General features: G+C 40.3%; 28 non-coding genes and 1 pseudogene across 28 annotated transcripts; all 29 read left to right on the forward strand.

Annotated features, from left to right (window-relative positions):
• The first annotated feature begins 283 nt into the window (after positions 1–283).
• LOC130616975 (5S ribosomal RNA) lies at positions 284–402 on the forward strand. Its single transcript, XR_008978053.1, has one exon. It is a non-coding gene; the product is annotated as a 5S ribosomal RNA (ribosomal RNA).
• Positions 403–852: 450 nt separating this feature from the next.
• Positions 853–971, forward strand: LOC130619721 (5S ribosomal RNA). Its single transcript, XR_008980460.1, has one exon. It is a non-coding gene; the product is annotated as a 5S ribosomal RNA (ribosomal RNA).
• A 450-nt stretch (positions 972–1,421) lies between these two features.
• On the forward strand, positions 1,422–1,540 carry LOC130615763 (5S ribosomal RNA). The gene has a single exon (XR_008976850.1). It is a non-coding gene; the product is annotated as a 5S ribosomal RNA (ribosomal RNA).
• A 450-nt stretch (positions 1,541–1,990) lies between these two features.
• On the forward strand, positions 1,991–2,109 carry LOC130619733 (5S ribosomal RNA). The gene has a single exon (XR_008980472.1). It is a non-coding gene; the product is annotated as a 5S ribosomal RNA (ribosomal RNA).
• Positions 2,110–2,558: 449 nt separating this feature from the next.
• Positions 2,559–2,677, forward strand: LOC130617789 (5S ribosomal RNA). The gene has a single exon (XR_008978866.1). It is a non-coding gene; the product is annotated as a 5S ribosomal RNA (ribosomal RNA).
• A 450-nt stretch (positions 2,678–3,127) lies between these two features.
• Positions 3,128–3,246, forward strand: LOC130619746 (5S ribosomal RNA). The gene has a single exon (XR_008980485.1). It is a non-coding gene; the product is annotated as a 5S ribosomal RNA (ribosomal RNA).
• Positions 3,247–3,696: 450 nt separating this feature from the next.
• LOC130618154 (5S ribosomal RNA) lies at positions 3,697–3,815 on the forward strand. Its single transcript, XR_008979229.1, has one exon. It is a non-coding gene; the product is annotated as a 5S ribosomal RNA (ribosomal RNA).
• Positions 3,816–4,265: 450 nt separating this feature from the next.
• On the forward strand, positions 4,266–4,384 carry LOC130619119 (5S ribosomal RNA). Its single transcript, XR_008979861.1, has one exon. It is a non-coding gene; the product is annotated as a 5S ribosomal RNA (ribosomal RNA).
• Positions 4,385–4,834: 450 nt separating this feature from the next.
• On the forward strand, positions 4,835–4,953 carry LOC130618381 (5S ribosomal RNA; annotated as a pseudogene).
• A 450-nt stretch (positions 4,954–5,403) lies between these two features.
• LOC130616010 (5S ribosomal RNA) lies at positions 5,404–5,522 on the forward strand. Its single transcript, XR_008977095.1, has one exon. It is a non-coding gene; the product is annotated as a 5S ribosomal RNA (ribosomal RNA).
• Positions 5,523–5,972: 450 nt separating this feature from the next.
• LOC130616116 (5S ribosomal RNA) lies at positions 5,973–6,091 on the forward strand. Its single transcript, XR_008977200.1, has one exon. It is a non-coding gene; the product is annotated as a 5S ribosomal RNA (ribosomal RNA).
• Positions 6,092–6,541: 450 nt separating this feature from the next.
• On the forward strand, positions 6,542–6,660 carry LOC130619758 (5S ribosomal RNA). Its single transcript, XR_008980497.1, has one exon. It is a non-coding gene; the product is annotated as a 5S ribosomal RNA (ribosomal RNA).
• A 450-nt stretch (positions 6,661–7,110) lies between these two features.
• LOC130615754 (5S ribosomal RNA) lies at positions 7,111–7,229 on the forward strand. The gene has a single exon (XR_008976841.1). It is a non-coding gene; the product is annotated as a 5S ribosomal RNA (ribosomal RNA).
• Positions 7,230–7,679: 450 nt separating this feature from the next.
• On the forward strand, positions 7,680–7,798 carry LOC130617683 (5S ribosomal RNA). Its single transcript, XR_008978759.1, has one exon. It is a non-coding gene; the product is annotated as a 5S ribosomal RNA (ribosomal RNA).
• Positions 7,799–8,248: 450 nt separating this feature from the next.
• On the forward strand, positions 8,249–8,367 carry LOC130617917 (5S ribosomal RNA). Its single transcript, XR_008978993.1, has one exon. It is a non-coding gene; the product is annotated as a 5S ribosomal RNA (ribosomal RNA).
• A 452-nt stretch (positions 8,368–8,819) lies between these two features.
• Positions 8,820–8,938, forward strand: LOC130619770 (5S ribosomal RNA). The gene has a single exon (XR_008980509.1). It is a non-coding gene; the product is annotated as a 5S ribosomal RNA (ribosomal RNA).
• Positions 8,939–9,388: 450 nt separating this feature from the next.
• Positions 9,389–9,507, forward strand: LOC130616648 (5S ribosomal RNA). Its single transcript, XR_008977729.1, has one exon. It is a non-coding gene; the product is annotated as a 5S ribosomal RNA (ribosomal RNA).
• A 449-nt stretch (positions 9,508–9,956) lies between these two features.
• LOC130617142 (5S ribosomal RNA) lies at positions 9,957–10,075 on the forward strand. Its single transcript, XR_008978219.1, has one exon. It is a non-coding gene; the product is annotated as a 5S ribosomal RNA (ribosomal RNA).
• A 448-nt stretch (positions 10,076–10,523) lies between these two features.
• Positions 10,524–10,642, forward strand: LOC130619783 (5S ribosomal RNA). The gene has a single exon (XR_008980521.1). It is a non-coding gene; the product is annotated as a 5S ribosomal RNA (ribosomal RNA).
• A 450-nt stretch (positions 10,643–11,092) lies between these two features.
• LOC130617652 (5S ribosomal RNA) lies at positions 11,093–11,211 on the forward strand. The gene has a single exon (XR_008978729.1). It is a non-coding gene; the product is annotated as a 5S ribosomal RNA (ribosomal RNA).
• A 450-nt stretch (positions 11,212–11,661) lies between these two features.
• On the forward strand, positions 11,662–11,780 carry LOC130619795 (5S ribosomal RNA). Its single transcript, XR_008980533.1, has one exon. It is a non-coding gene; the product is annotated as a 5S ribosomal RNA (ribosomal RNA).
• A 450-nt stretch (positions 11,781–12,230) lies between these two features.
• On the forward strand, positions 12,231–12,349 carry LOC130615755 (5S ribosomal RNA). The gene has a single exon (XR_008976842.1). It is a non-coding gene; the product is annotated as a 5S ribosomal RNA (ribosomal RNA).
• Positions 12,350–12,799: 450 nt separating this feature from the next.
• LOC130617620 (5S ribosomal RNA) lies at positions 12,800–12,918 on the forward strand. Its single transcript, XR_008978698.1, has one exon. It is a non-coding gene; the product is annotated as a 5S ribosomal RNA (ribosomal RNA).
• A 450-nt stretch (positions 12,919–13,368) lies between these two features.
• LOC130616278 (5S ribosomal RNA) lies at positions 13,369–13,487 on the forward strand. The gene has a single exon (XR_008977360.1). It is a non-coding gene; the product is annotated as a 5S ribosomal RNA (ribosomal RNA).
• A 450-nt stretch (positions 13,488–13,937) lies between these two features.
• On the forward strand, positions 13,938–14,056 carry LOC130616018 (5S ribosomal RNA). Its single transcript, XR_008977103.1, has one exon. It is a non-coding gene; the product is annotated as a 5S ribosomal RNA (ribosomal RNA).
• Positions 14,057–14,506: 450 nt separating this feature from the next.
• Positions 14,507–14,625, forward strand: LOC130617621 (5S ribosomal RNA). The gene has a single exon (XR_008978699.1). It is a non-coding gene; the product is annotated as a 5S ribosomal RNA (ribosomal RNA).
• A 450-nt stretch (positions 14,626–15,075) lies between these two features.
• On the forward strand, positions 15,076–15,194 carry LOC130616279 (5S ribosomal RNA). The gene has a single exon (XR_008977361.1). It is a non-coding gene; the product is annotated as a 5S ribosomal RNA (ribosomal RNA).
• Positions 15,195–15,644: 450 nt separating this feature from the next.
• LOC130616976 (5S ribosomal RNA) lies at positions 15,645–15,763 on the forward strand. Its single transcript, XR_008978054.1, has one exon. It is a non-coding gene; the product is annotated as a 5S ribosomal RNA (ribosomal RNA).
• A 450-nt stretch (positions 15,764–16,213) lies between these two features.
• LOC130619808 (5S ribosomal RNA) lies at positions 16,214–16,332 on the forward strand. The gene has a single exon (XR_008980546.1). It is a non-coding gene; the product is annotated as a 5S ribosomal RNA (ribosomal RNA).
• The last annotated feature ends 165 nt before the right edge of the window (positions 16,333–16,497 follow it).

A 16,497-nucleotide genomic window follows, 5' to 3' on the forward strand; every position in this document is an offset into this window, starting at 1 on the left:
CGAGCGTCAGGCAAAGAAAATGGCGATGTACTTAGTTTGCTAACTAACTTTGTCATATGAAAATTAAGTCTGAAAGTAGCCTAGATTGCATTCGTTGGAACTTTTTACCGGAAATCTTAAAGCGCATGGTTGTCGTAAATAATGGATAGCGCTTAAAAAGAGCTTTCAAATGCACATAAACATGACCTATTTCGGATAAACCAGTCAAGAAATATGATCTTTAAAGCTTAAACCATTTTCGATGTAATGTGCTAATAAATCGTAGATATCTGCCTGTTTGTTTGTCTACGACCATACCACGATGAACACACCTGTTCTCGTCCGATCACGGAAGTTAAGCATAGTCGGGCCGGGATAGTACTTGGATGGGGGACCGCCTGGAAACTCCTGGTGTCGTAGGCTATTGACTTTTTCACGTTACATTATTTATCATTACGACTGTGACGTATCTTTTTTAGGCAATAGCCGCTGAGTAAATCAAGTAAGAGACTTGATTAGAAGTTGCTTTCCCTTAAAAAGGGCTACAATCTTGCTGCAATAAATTCGCCACGTCGCAAATGAATGGATTACGAGCGTCAGACAAAGTAAATGGCGATGTACTTAGTTTGCTAACTAACTTTGTCATATGAAAATTAGGTCTGAAAGTAGCCTAGATTGCATTCGTTGGAACTTTTTACCGGAAATCTTAAAGCGCATGGTTGTCGTAAATAATGGATAGCGCTTAAAAAGAGCTTTCAAATGCACATAAACACGACCTATTTCGGATAAACCAGTCAAGAAATATGATCTTTAAAGCTTAAACCATTTTTGATGTAATGTGCTAATAAATCGTAGATATCTGCCCGTTTGTTTGTCTACGACCATACCACGATGAACACACCTGTTCTCGTCCGATCACGGAAGTTAAGCATCGTCGGGCCGGGATAGTACTTGGATGGGGGACCGCCTGGGAACTCCCGGTGTCGTAGGCTATTGACTTTTTCACGTTACATTATTTATCATTACGACTGTGACGTATCTTTTTTACGCAATAGCCGCTGAGTAAATCAAGAAAGAGACATGATTAGAAGTTGCTTTCCCAGAAAAACGGCTACAATCGTGCTGCAATAAATGCGCCACGTCGCAAATGAATGGATTACGAGCGTCAGACAAAGAAAATGGCGATGTACTTAGTTTGCTAACTAACTTTGTCATATGAAAATTAAGTCTGAAAGTAGCCTAGATTGCATTCGTTGGAACTTTTTACCGGAAATCTTAAAGCGCATGGTTGTCGTAAATAATGGATAGCGCTTAAAAAGAGCTTTCAAATGCACATAAACACGACCTATTTCGGATAAACCAGTCAAGAAATATGATCTTTAAAGCTTAAACCATTTTCGATGTAATGTGCTAATAAATCGTAGATATCTGCCCGTTTGTTTGTCTACGACCATACCACGATGAACACACCTGTTCTCGTCCGATCACGGAAGTTAAGCATCGTTGGGCCGGGATAGTACTTGGATGGGGGACCGCCTGGGAACTCCCGGTGTCGTAGGCTATTGACTTTTTCACGTTACATTATTTATCATTACGACTGTGACGTATCTTTTTTACGCAATAGCCGCTGAGTAAATCAAGAAAGAGACATGATTAGAAGTTGCCTTCCCAGAAAAACGGCTACAATCGTGCTGCAATAAATGCGCCACGTCGCAAATGAATGGATTACGAGCGTCAGACAAAGAAAATGGCGATGTACTTAGTTTGCTAACTAACTTTGTCATATGAAAATTAAGTCTGAAAGTAGCCTAGATTGCATTCGTTGGAACTTTTTACCGGAAATCTTAAAGCGCATTATTGTCGTAAAGAATCGATAGCGCTTAAAAAGAGCTTTCAAATGCACATAAACACGACCTATTTCCGATCACCCAGTCAAGAAATATGATCTTTAAAATTTGAACCATTTTTGATGTAATGTGCTAATAAATCGTAGATATCTGCCCGTTTGTTTGTCTACGACCATACCACGATGAACACACCTGTTCTCGTCCGATCACGGAAGTTAAGCATCGTCGGGCCGGGATAGTACTTGGATGGGGGACCGCCTGGGAACTCCCGGTGTCGTAGGCTATTGACTTTTCACGTTACATTATTTATCATTACGACTGTGACATATCTTTTTTACGCAATAGCCGCTGAGTAAATCAAGTAAGGGACGTGATTAGAAGTTTATTTCCATTCAAAACGGCTACAATCTTGCTGCAATAAATGCGCCACGTCGCAAATGAATGGATTACGAGCGTCAGACAAAGAAAATGGCGATGTAGTTACTTTGCTAATTAACTTTGTCATATGAAAATTAAGTCTGCAAGTACCCTAGATTGCCTTCGTTGGAACTTTTTACCGGAAATCCTAAAGCGCATTATTGTCGTAAAGAATCGATAGCGCTTAAAAAGGGCTTTCAAATGCACATAAACACGACCTTTTTCCGATCACCCAGTCAAGAAATATGATCTTTAAAATTTGAACCATTTTCGATGTAATGTGCTAATAAATCGTAGATATCTGCCCGATTGTTTGTCTACGACCATACCACGATGAACACACCTGTTCTCGTCCAATCACGGAAGTTAAGCATCGTCGGGCCGGGATAGTATTTGGATGGGGAACCGCCTGGGAACTCCCGGTGTCGTAGGCTATTGACTTTTTCACGTTACATTATTTATCATTACGACTGTGACGTATCTTTTTTACGCAATAGCCGCTGAGTAAATCAAGTAAAAGACATGATTAGAAGTTTCTTTCCCTTAAAAAGGGCTACAATCTTGCTGCAATAAATTCCCCACGTCGCAAATGAATGGATTACGAGCGTCAGACAAAGTAAATGGCGATGTACTTACTTTGCTAACTAACTTTGTCATATGAAAATTAAGTCTGAAAGTACCCTAAATTGCCTTCGTTGGAACTTTTTACCGGAAATCTTAAAGCGCATTATTGTCGTAAAGAATCGATAGCGCTTAAAAAGAGGTTTCAAATGCACATAAACACGAACTATTTCCGATCACCCAGTCAAGAATTATGATCTTTAAAATTTATACCATTTTCGATGTAATGTGCTAATAAATCGTAGATATCTGCCCGTATGTTTGTCTACGACCATACCACGATGAACACACCTGTTCTCGTCCGATCACGGAAGTTAAGCATCGTCGGGCCGGGATAGTACTTGGATGGGGGACCGCCTGGGAACTCCCGGTGTCGTAGGCTATTGACCTTTTCACGTTACATTATTTATCATTACGACTGTGACGTATCTTTTTTACGCAATAGCCGCTGAGTAAATCAAGTAAGAGACATGATTAGAAGTTGCTTTCCCTTAAAAAGGGCTACAATCTTGCTGCAATAAATTCGCCACGTCGCAAATGAATGGATTACGAGCGTCAGACAAAGTAAATGGCGATGTACTTACTTTGCTAACTAACTTTGTCATATGAAAATTAAGTCTGAAAGTACCCTAAATTGCCTTCGTTGGAACTTTTTACCGGAAATATTAAAGCGCATTATTGTCGTAAAGAATCGATAGCTCTTAAAAGGAGCTTTCAAATGCACATAAACACGAACTATTTCCGATCACCCAGTCAAGAATTATGATCTTTAAAATTTGAACCATTTTCGATGTAATGTGCTAATAAATCGTAGATATCTGCCCGTATGTTTGTCTACGACCATACCACGATGAACACACCTGCTCTCGTCCGATCACGGAAGTTAAGCATCGTCGCGCCGGGATAGTACTTGGATGGGGAACCGCCTGGGAACTCCCGGTGTCGTAGGCTATTGACTTTTTCACGTTACATTATTAATCATTACGACTGTGACGTATCTTTTTTACGCAATAGCCGCTGAGTAAATCAAGTAAGAGACATGATTAGAAGTTGCTTTCCCTTAAAAAGGGCTACAATCTTGCTGCAATAAATGTGCCACTTCGCAAATGAATGGATTAAGAGCGTCAGACAAAGAAAATGGCGATGTAGTTACTTTGCTAATTAACTTTGTCATATGAAAACTAAGTCTGAAAGTACCCAAGATTGCCTTCGTTGGAACTTTTTACCGGAAATCTTAAAGCGCATGGTTGTCGTAAATAATGGATAGCGCTTGAAAAGAGCTTTCAAATGCACATAAACACGACCTATTTCGGATAAACCAGTCAAGAAATATGATCTTTAAAGCTTAAACCATTTTCGATGTAATGTGCTAATAAATCGTAGATATCTACCCGTATGTTTGTCTACGACCATACCACGATGAACACACCTGTTCTCGTCCGATCACGGAAGTTAAGCATCGTTGGGCCGGGATAGTACTTGGATGGGGGACCGCCTGGGAACTCCCGGTGTCGTAGGCAATTGACTTTTTCACGTTACATTATTTATCATTACGATTGTGACGTATCTTTTTTACGCAATAGCCGCTGAGTAAATCAAGAAAGAGACATGATTAGAAGTTGCTTTCCCAGCAAAACGGCTACAATCGTGCTGCAATAAATGCGCCACGTCGCAAATGAATGGATTACGAGCGTCAGACAAAGAAAATGGCGATGTACTTAGTTTGCTAACTAACTTTGTCATATGAAAATTAGGTCTGAAAGTAGCCTAGATTGCATTCGTTGGAACTTTTTACCGGAAATCTTAAAGCGCATGGTTGTCGTAAATAATGGATAGCGCTTAAAAAGAGCTTTCAAATGCACATAAACACGACCTATTTCGGATAAACCAGTCAAGAAATATGATCTTTAAAGCTTAAACCATTTTTGATGTAATGTGCTAATAAATCGTAGATATCTGCCCGTTTGTTTGTCTACGACCATACCACGATGAACACACCTATTTTCGTCCGATCACGGAAGTTAAGCATCGTCAGGCCGGGATAGTACTTGGATGGGGGACCGCCTGGAAACTCCTGGTGTCGTAGGCTATTGACTTTTTCACGTAACATTATTTATCATTACGACTGTGACGTATCTTTTTTACGCAATAGCCGCTGAGTAAATCAAGAAAGAGACATGATTAGAAGTTGCTTTCCCAGCAAAACGGCTACAATCGTGCTGCAATAAATGCGCCACGTCGCAAATGAATGGATTACGAGCGTCAGACAAAGAAAATGGCGATGTACTTAGTTTGCTAAGTAACTTTGTCATATGAAAATTAAGTCTGAAAGTAGCCTAGATTGCATTCGTTGGAACTTTTTACCGGAAATCTTAAAGCGCATGGTTGTTGTAAATAATGGATAGCGCTTAAAAAGAGCTTTCAAATGCACATAAACACGACCTATTTCGGATAAACCAGTCAAGAAATATGATCTTTAAAGCCTAAACCATTTTCGATGTAATGTGCTAATAAATCGTAGATATCTGCCCGTTTGTTTGTCTACGACCATACCACGATGAACACACCTGTTCTCGTCCGATCACGGGAGTTAAGCATCGTCGGGCCGGGATAGTACTTGGATGGGGGACCGCCTGGGAACTCCCGGTGTCGTAGGCTATTGACTTTTTCACGTTACATTATTTATCATTACGACTGTGACGTATCTTTTTTACGCAATAGCCGCTGAGTAAATCAAGAAAGAGACATGATTAGAAGTTGCTTTCCCAGAAAAACGGCTACAATCGTGCTGCAATAAATGCGCCACGTCGCAAATGAATGGATTACGAGCGTCAGACAAAGAAAATGGCGATGTACTTAGTTTGCTAACTAACTTTGTCATATGAAAATTAAGTCTGAAAGTACCCTAAATTGCCTTCGTTGGAACTTTTTACCGGAAATCTTAAAGCGCATTATTGTCGTAAAGAATCGATAGCGCTTAAAAAGAGCTTTCAAATGCACATAAACACGAACTATTTCCGATCACCCAGTCAAGAATTATGATCTTTAAAATTTGAACCATTTTCGATGTAATGTGCTAATAAATCGTAGATATCTGCCCGTATGTTTGTCTACGACCATACCACGATGAACACACCTGTTCTCGTCCGATCACGGAAGTTAAGCATCGTCGGGCCGGGATAGTACTTGGATGGGGGACCGCCTGGGAACTCCCGGTGTCGTAAGCTATTGACTTTTTCACGTTACATTATTTATCATTACGACTGTGACGTATCTTTTTTACGCAATAGCCGCTGAGTAAATCAAGAAAGAGACATGATTAGAAGTTGCTTTCCCAGCAAAACGGCTATAATCGTGCTGCAATAAATGCGCCACGTCGCAAATGAATGGATTACGAGCGTCAGACAAAGAAAATGGCGATGTACTTAGTTTGCTAAGTAACTTTGTCATATGAAAATTAAGTCTGAAAGTAGCCTAGATTGCATTCGTTGGAACTTTTTACCGGAAATCTTAAAGCGCATGGTTGTCGTAAATAATGGATAGCGCTTAAAAAGAGCTTTCAAATGCACATAAACACGACCTATTTCGGATAAACCAGTCAAGAAATATGATCTTTAAAGCTTAAACCATTTTCGATGTAATGTGCTAATAAATCGTAGATATCTGCCCGTTTGTTTGTCTACGACCATACCACGATGAACACACCTGTTCTCGTCCGATCACGGAAGTTAAGCATCGTCGGGCCGGGATAGTACTTGGATGGGGGACCGCCTGGGAACTCCCGGTGTCGTAGGCTATTGACTTTTTCACGTTACATTATTTATCATTACGACTGTGACGTATCTTTTTTACGCAATAGCCGCTGAGTAAATCAAGAAAGAGACATGATTAGAAGTTGCTTTCCCAGAAAAACGGCTACAATCGTGCTGCAATAAATGCGCCACGTCGCAAATGAATGGATTACGAGCGTCAGACAAAGAAAATGGCGATGTACTTAGTTTGCTAACTAACTTTGTCATATGAAAATTAAGTCTGAAAGTAGCCTAGATTGCATTCGTTGGAACTTTTTACCGGAAATCTTAAAGCGCATGGTTGTTGTAAATAATGGATAGCGCTTAAAAAGAGCTTTCAAATGCACATAAACACGACCTATTTCGGATAAACCAGTCAAGAAATATGATCTTTAAAGCTTAAACCATTTTCGATGTAATGTGCTAATAAATCGTAGATATCTGCCCGTTTGTTTGTCTACGACCATACCACGATGAACACACCTGTTCTCGTCCGATCACGGAAGTTAAGCATCGTCGGGCCGGGATAGTACTTGGATGGGGAACCGCCTGGGAACTCCCGGTGTCGTAGGCTATTGACTTTTTCACGTTACATTATTTATCATTACGACTGTGACGTAACTTTTTTACGCAATAGCCGCTGAGTAAATCAAGTAAGAGACATGATTAGAAGTTTCTTTCCCTTAAAAAGTGCTACAATCTTGCTGCAATAAATTCGCCACGTCGCAAATGAATGGATTAAGAGCGTCAGACAAAGAAAATGGCGATGTAGTTAATTTGCTAATTAACTTTGTCATATGAAAATTAAGTCTGAAAGTACCCTAGATTGCCTTCGTTGGAAATTTTTACCGGAAATCTTAAAGCGCATTATTGTCGTAAAGAATCGATAGCGCTTAAAAAGAGCTTTCAAATGCACATAAACACGACCTATTTCCGATCACCCAGTCAAGAAATATGATCTTTAAAATTTGAACCATTTTCGATGTAATGTGCTAATAAATCGTAGATATCTGCCCGTTTGTATGTCTACGACCATACCACAATGAACACACCTGTTCTCGTCCGATCACGGAAGTTAAGCATCGTCGGGCCGGGATAGTACTTAGATGGAGAACCGCCTGGGAACTCCCGGTGTCGTAGGCTATTGAGTTTTTCACGTTACATTATTTATCATTACGACTGTGACGTATCTTTTTTACGCAATAGCCGCTGAGTAAATCAAGTAAGAGACATGATTAGAAGTTTCTTTCCCTTAAAAAGGGCTACAATCTTGCTGCAATAAATTCGCCATGTCGCAAATGAATGGATTACGAGCGTCAGACAAAGTAAATGGCGATGTACTTACTTTGCTAACTAACTTTGTCATATGAAAATTAAGTCTGAAAGTACCCTAAATTGCCTTCGTTGGAACTTTTTACCGGAAATCTTAAAGCGCATTATTGTCGTAAATAATGGATAGCGCTTGAAAAGAGCTTTCAAATGCACATAAACACGACCTATCTCGGATAATCCAGTCAAGAAATATGACCTTTAAAGTTTAAACCATTTTCGATGTAATGTGCTAATAAATCGTAGATATCTGCCCGTTTGTTTGTCTACGACCATACCACGATGAACACACCTGTTCTCATCCGATCAGGGAAGTTAAGAATCGTCGGGCCGGGATAGTACTTGGATGGGGGACCGCCTGGGAACTCCCGGTGTCGTAGGCAATTGACTTTTTCACGTTACATTATTTATCATTACGACTGTGACGTATCTTTTTTACGCAATAGCCGCTGAGTAAATCAAGTAAGAGACATGATTAGAAGTTGCTTTCCCTTAAAAAGGGCTACAATCTTGCTGCAATAAATTCGCCACGTCGCAAATGAATGGATTACGAGCGTCAGACAAAGTAAATGGCGATGTACTTACTTTGCTAACTAACTTTGTCATATGAAAATTAAGTCTGAAAGTACCCTAAATTGCCTTCGTTGGAACTTTTTACCGGAAATCTTAAAGCGCATGGTTGTCGTAAATAATGGATAGCGCTTAAAAAGAGCTTTCAAATGCACAAAAAAACACGACCTATTTCGGATAATCCAGTCAAGAAATATGATCTTTGAAGTTTAAACCATTTTCGATGTAATGTGCTAATAAATCGTAGATGTCTGCCCGTTTGTTTGTCTACGACCATACCACGATGAACACACCTGTTCTCGTCCGATCACGGAAGTTAAGCATCGTCGGGCCGGGATAGTACTTGGATGGGGGACCGCCTGGGAACTCCCGGTGTCGTAGGCTATTAACTTTTTCACGTTACATTATTAATCATTACGACTGTGACGTATCTTTTTTACGCAATAGCCGCTGAGTAAATCAAGAAAGAGACATGATTAGAAGTTGCTTTCCCAGCAAAACGGCTACAATCGTGCTGCAATAAATGCGCCACGTCGCAAATGAATGGATTACGAGCGTCAGACAAAGAAAATGGCGATGTACTTACTTTGCTAACTAACTTTGTCATATGAAAATTACGTCTGAAAGTACCCTAGATTGCATTCGTTGGAACTTTTTACCGGAAATCTTAAAGCGCATGGTTGTCGTAAATAATGGATAGCGCTTAAAAAGAGCTTTCAAATGCACATAAACACGACCTATTTCGGATAAACCAGTCAAGAAATATGATCTTCAAAGCTTAAACCATTTTCGATGTAATGTGCTAATAAATCGTAGATATCTGCCCGTTTGTTTGTCTACGACCATACCACGATGAACTCACCTGTTCTCGTCCGATCACGGAAGTTAAGCATCGTCGGGCCGGGATAGTACTTGGATGGGGGACCGCCTGGAAACTCCTGGTGTCGTAGGCTATTGACTTTTGCACGTTACATTATTTATCATTACGACTGTGACGTATTTTTTTACGCAATAGCCGCTGAGTAAATCAAGTAAGAGACATGATTAGAAGTTGCTTTCCCTTAAAAAGGGCTACAATCTTGCTGCAATAAATGCGCCACGTCGCAAATGAATGGATTAAGAGGGTCAGACAAAGAAAATGGCGATGTAGTTACTTTGCTAATTAACTTTGTCATATGAAAACTAAGTCTGAAAGTACCCCAGATTGCCTTCGTTGGAACTTTTTACCGGAAATCTTAAAGCGCATTATTGTCGTAAAGAATCGATAGCGCTTAAAAAGAGCTTTCAAATGCACATAAACACGACCTATTTCGGATAATCCAGTCAAGAAATATGACCTTTAAAGTTTAAACCATTTTCGATGTAATGTGCTAATAAATCGTAGATATCTGCCCGTTTGTTTGTCTACGACCATACCACGATGAACTCACCTGTTCTCGTCCGATCACGGAAGTTAAGCATCGTCGGGCCGGGATAGTACTTGGATGGGGAACCGCCTGGAAACTCCTGGTGTCGTAGGCTATTGACTTTTTCACGTTACATTATTTATCATTACGACTGTGACGTATTTTTTACGCAATAGCCGCTGAGTAAATTAAGTAAGAGACATGATTAGAAGTTGCTTTCCCTTAAAAAGGGCTACAATCTTGCTGCAATAAATGCGCCACGTCGCAAATGAATGGATTAAGAGCGTCAGACACAGAAAATGGCGATGTAGTTACTTTGCTAATTAACTTTGTCATATGAAAATTAAGTCTGAAAGTACCCCAGATTGCCTTCGTTGGAACTTTTTACCGGAAATCTTAAAGCGCATGGTTGTCGTAAATAATGGATAGCGCTTGAAAAGAGCTTTCAAATGCACATAAACACGAACTATTTCCGATCACCCAGTCAAGAATTATGATCTTTAAAATTTGAACCATTTTCGATGTAATGCGCTAGTAAATCGTAGATATCTGCCCGTATGTTTGTCTACGACCATACCACGATGAACACACCTGTTCTCGTCCGATCACGGAAGTTAAGCATCGTCGGGCCGGGATAGTACTTGGATGGGGGACCGCCTGGGAACTCCCGGTGTCGTAGGCTATTGACTTTTTCACGTTACATTATTTATCATTACGACTGTGACGTATCTTTTTTACGCAATAGCCGCTGAGTAAATCAAGAAAGAGACATGATTAGAAGTTGCTTTCCCAGCAAAACGGCTACAATCGTGCTGCAATAAATGCGCCACGTCGCAAATGAATGGATTACGAGCGTCAGACAAAGAAAATGGCGATGTACTTAGTTTGCTAACTAACTTTGTCATATGAAAATTAAGTCTGAAAGTAGCCTAGATTGCATTCGTTGGAACTTTTTACCGGAAATCTTAAAGCGCATGGTTGTCGTAAATAATCGATAGCGCTTAAAAAGAGCTTTCAAATGCACATAAACACGACCTATTTCGGATAAACCAGTCAAGAAATATGATCTTTAAAGCTTAAACCATTTTCGATGTAATGTGCTAATAAATCGTAGATATCTGCCCGTTTGTTTGTCTACGACCATACCACGATGAACACACCTGTTCTCGTCCGATCACGGAAGTTAAGCATCGTCGGGCCGGGATAGTCCTTGGATGGGGAACCGCCTGGGAACTCCCGGTATCGTAGGCTATTGACTTTTTCACGTTACATTATTTATCATTACGACTGTGACGTATCTTTTTTACGCAATAGCCGCTGAGTAAATCAAGAAAGAGACATGATTAGAAGTTGCTTTCCCAGAAAAACGGCTACAATCGTGCTGCAATAAATGCGCCACGTCGCAAATGAATGGATTACGAGCGTCAGACAAAGTAAATGGCGATGTACTTACTTTGCTAACTAACTTTGTCATATGAAAATTAAGTCTGAAAGTACCCTAAATTGCATCCGTTGGAACTTTTTACCGGAAATCTTAAAGTGCATTATTGTCGTAAAGAATCGATAGCGCTTAAAAAGAGCTTTCAAATGCACATAAACACGAACTATTTCCGATCACCCAGTCAAGAATTATGATCTTTAAAATTTGAACCATTTTCGATGTAATGTGCTAATAAATCGTAGATATCTGCCCGTATGTTTGTCTACGACCATACCACGATGAACACACCTGTTCTCGTCCGATCACGGAAGTTAAGCATCGTCGGGCCGGGATAGTACTTGGATGGGGGACCGCCTGGGAACTCCCGGTGTCGTAGGCTATTGACTTTTTCACGTTACATTATTTATCATTACGACTGTGACGTATCTTTTTTACGCAATAGCCGCTGAGTAAATCAAGAAAGAGACATGATTAGAAGTTGCTTTCCCAGCAAAACGGCTACAATCGTGCTGCAATAAATGCGCCACGTCGCAAATGAATGGATTACGAGCGTCAGACAAAGAAAATGGCGATGTACTTAGTTTGCTAACTAACTTTGTCATATGAAAATTAAGTCTGAAAGTAGCCTAGATTGCATTCGTTGGAACTTTTTACCGGAAATCTTAAAGCGCATGGTTGTCGTAAATAATGGATAGCGCTTAAAAAGAGCTTTCAAATGCACATAAACACGACCTATTTCGGATAAACCAGTCAAGAAATATGATCTTTAAAGCTTAAACCATTTTCGATGTAATGTGCTAATAAATCGTAGATATCTGCCCGTTTGTTTGTCTACGACCATACCACGATGAACACACCTGTTCTCGTCCGATCACGGAAGTTAAGCATCGTCGGGCCGGGATAGTACTTGGATGGGGAACCGCCTGGGAACTCCCGGTGTCGTAGGCTATTGACTTTTTCACGTTACATTATTTATCATTACGACTGTGACGTATCTTTTTTACGCAATAGCCGCTGAGTAAATCAAGAAAGAGACATGATTAGAAGTTGCTTTCCCAGCAAAACGGCTACAATCGTGCTGCAATAAATGCGCCACGTCGCAAATGAATGGATTACGAGCGTCAGACAAAGAAAATGGCGATGTACTTAGTTTGCTAACTAACTTTGTCATATGAAAATTAAGTCTGAAAGTAGCCTAGATTGCATTCGTTGGAACTTTTTACCGGAAATCTTAAAGCGCATGGTTGTCGTAAATAATGGATAGCGCTTAAAAAGAGCTTTCAAATGCACATAAACACGACCTATTTCGGATAAACCAGTCAAGAAATATGATCTTTAAAGCTTAAACCATTTTCGATGTAATGTGCTAATAAATCGTAGATATCTGCCCGTTTGTTTGTCTACGACCATACCACGATAAACACACCTGTTCTCATCCGATCACGGAAGTTAAGCATCGTCGAGCCGGGATAGTACTTGGATGGGGGACCGCCTGGGAACTTCCGGTGTCGTAGGCTATTGACTTTTTCACGTTACATTATTTATCATTACGACTGTGACGTATCTTTTTTACGCAATAGCCGCTGAGTAAATCAAGAAAGAGACATGATTAGAAGTTTCTTTCCCAGCAAAACGGCTACAATCGTGCTGCAATAAATGCGCCACGTCGCAAATGAATGGATTACGAGCGTCAGACAAAGAAAATGGCGATGTACTTAGTTTGCTAACTAACTTTGTCATATGAAAATTAAGTCTGAAAGTAGCCTAGATTGCATTCGTTGGAACTTTTTACCGGAAATCTTAAAGCGCATGGTTGTCGTAAATAATGGATAGCGCTTAAAAAGAGCTTTCAAATGCACATAAACACGACCTATTTCGGATAAACCAGTCAAGAAATATGATCTTTAAAGCTTAAACCATTTTCGATGTAATGTGCTAATAAATCGTAGATATCTGCCCGTTTGTTTGTCTACGACCATACCACGATGAACACACCTGTTCTCGTCCGATCACGGAAGTTAAGCATCGTCGGGCCGGGATAGTACTTGGATGGGGGACCGCCTGGAAACTCCCGGTGTCGTAGGCTATTGACTTTTTCACGTTACATTATTTATCATTACGACTGTGACGTATCTTTTTTACGCAATAGCCGCTGAGTAAATCAAGAAAGAGACATGATTAGAAGTTGCTTTCCCAGAAAAACGGCTACAATCGTGCTGCAATAAATGCGCCACGTCGCAAATGAATGGATTACGAGCGTCAGGCAAAGAAAATGGCGATGTACTTAGTTTGCTAACTAACTTTGTCATATGAAAATTAAGTCTGAAAGTAGCCTAGATTGCATTCGTTGGAACTTTTTACCGGAAATCTTAAAGCGCATGGTTGTCGTAAATAATGGATAGCGCTTAAAAAGAGCTTTCAAATGCACATAAACATGACCTATTTCGGATAAACCAGTCAAGAAATATGATCTTTAAAGCTTAAACCATTTTCGATGTAATGTGCTAATAAATCGTAGATATCTGCCTGTTTGTTTGTCTACGACCATACCACGATGAACACACCTGTTCTCGTCCGATCACGGAAGTTAAGCATCGTCGGGCCGGGATAGTACTTGGATGGGGGACCGCCTGGAAACTCCTGGTGTCGTAGGCTATTGACTTTTTCACGTTACATTATTTATCATTACGACTGTGACGTATCTTTTTTAGGCAATAGCCGCTGAGTAAATCAAGTAAGAGACTTGATTAGAAGTTGCTTTCCCTTAAAAAGGGCTACAATCGTGCTGCAATAAATGCGCCACGTCGCAAATGAATGGATTACGAGCGTCAGACAAAGAAAATGGCGATGTACTTAGTTTGCTAACTAACTTTGTCATATGAAAATTAAGTCTGAAAGTAGCCTAGATTGCATTCGTTGGAACTTTTTACCGGAAATCTTAAAGCGCATGGTTGTCGTAAATAATGGATAGCGCTTGAAAAGAGCTTTCAAATGCACATAAACACGACCTATTTCGGATAAACCAGTCAAGAAATATGATCTTTAAAGCTTAAACCATTTTCGATGTAATGTGCTAATAAATCGTAGATATCTGCCCGTTTGTTTGTCTACGACCATACCACGATAAACACACCTGTTCTCATCCGATCACGGAAGTTAAGCATCGTCGAGCCGGGATAGTACTTGGATGGGGGACCGCCTGGGAACTTCCGGTGTCGTAGGCTATTGACTTTTTCACGTTACATTATTTATCATTACGACTGTGACGTATCTTTTTTACGCAATAGCCGCTGAGTAAATCAAGAAAGAGACATGATTAGAAGTTTCTTTCCCAGCAAAACGGCTACAATCGTGCTGCAATAAATGCGCCACGTCGCAAATGAATGGATTACGAGCGTCAGACAAAGAAAATGGCGATGTACTTAGTTTGCTAACTAACTTTGTCATATGAAAATTAAGTCTGAAAGTAGCCTAGATTGCATTCGTTGGAACTTTTTACCGGAAATCTTAAAGCGCATGGTTGTCGTAAATAATGGATAGCGCTTAAAAAGAGCTTTCAAATGCACATAAACACGACCTATTTCGGATAAACCAGTCAAGAAATATGATCTTTAAAGCTTAAACCATTTTCGATGTAATGTGCTAATAAATCGTAGATATCTGCCCGTTTGTTTGTCTACGACCATACCACGATGAACACACCTGTTCTCGTCCGATCACGGAAGTTAAGCATCGTCGGGCCGGGATAGTACTTGGATGGGGGACCGCCTGGAAACTCCCGGTGTCGTAGGCTATTGACTTTTTCACGTTACATTATTTATCATTACGACTGTGACGTATCTTTTTTACGCAATAGCCGCTGAGTAAATCAAGAAAGAGACATGATTAGAAGTTGCTTTCCCAGAAAAACGGCTACAATCGTGCTGCAATAAATGCGCCACGTCGCAAATGAATGGATTACGAGCGTCAGGCAAAGAAAATGGCGATGTACTTAGTTTGCTAACTAACTTTGTCATATGAAAATTAAGTCTGAAAGTAGCCTAGATTGCATTCGTTGGAACTTTTTACCGGAAATCTTAAAGCGCATGGTTGTCGTAAATAATGGATAGCGCTTAAAAAGAGCTTTCAAATGCACATAAACATGACCTATTTCGGATAAACCAGTCAAGAAATATGATCTTTAAAGCTTAAACCATTTTCGATGTAATGTGCTAATAAATCGTAGATATCTGCCTGTTTGTTTGTCTACGACCATACCACGATGAACACACCTGTTCTCGTCCGATCACGGAAGTTAAGCATAGTCGGGCCGGGATAGTACTTGGATGGGGGACCGCCTGGAAACTCCTGGTGTCGTAGGCTATTGACTTTTTCACGTTACATTATTTATCATTACGACTGTGACGTATCTTTTTTAGGCAATAGCCGCTGAGTAAATCAAGTAAGAGACTTGATTAGAAGTTGCTTTCCCTTAAAAAGGGCTACAATCTTGCTGCAATAAATTCGCCACGTCGCAAATGAATGGATTACGAGCGTCAGACAAAGTAAATGGCGATGTACTTAGTTTGCTAACTAACTTTGTCATATGAAAATTAGGTCTGAAAGTAGCCTAGATTGCATTCGTTGGAACTTTTTACCGGAAATCTTAAAGCGCATGGTTGTCGTAAATAATGGATAGCGCTTAAAAAGAGCTTTCAAATGCACATAAACACGACCTATTTCGGATAAACCAGTCAAGAAATATGATCTTTAAAGCTTAAACCATTTTTGATGTAATGTGCTAATAAATCGTAGATATCTGCCCGTTTGTTTGTCTACGACCATACCACGATGAACACACCTGTTCTCGTCCGATCACGGAAGTTAAGCATCGTCGGGCCGGGATAGTACTTGGATGGGGGACCGCCTGGGAACTCCCGGTGTCGTAGGCTATTGACTTTTTCACGTTACATTATTTATCATTACGACTGTGACGTATCTTTTTTACGCAATAGCCGCTGAGTAAATCAAGAAAGAGACATGATTAGAAGTTGCTTTCCCAGAAAAACGGCTACAATCGTGCTGCAATAAATGCGCCACGTCGCAAATGAATGGAT

Source organism: Hydractinia symbiolongicarpus, chromosome 11, assembly GCF_029227915.1.
Source record: "Hydractinia symbiolongicarpus strain clone_291-10 chromosome 11, HSymV2.1, whole genome shotgun sequence".
Classification (NCBI taxonomy): Eukaryota; Metazoa; Cnidaria; class Hydrozoa; order Anthoathecata; family Hydractiniidae; genus Hydractinia; species Hydractinia symbiolongicarpus.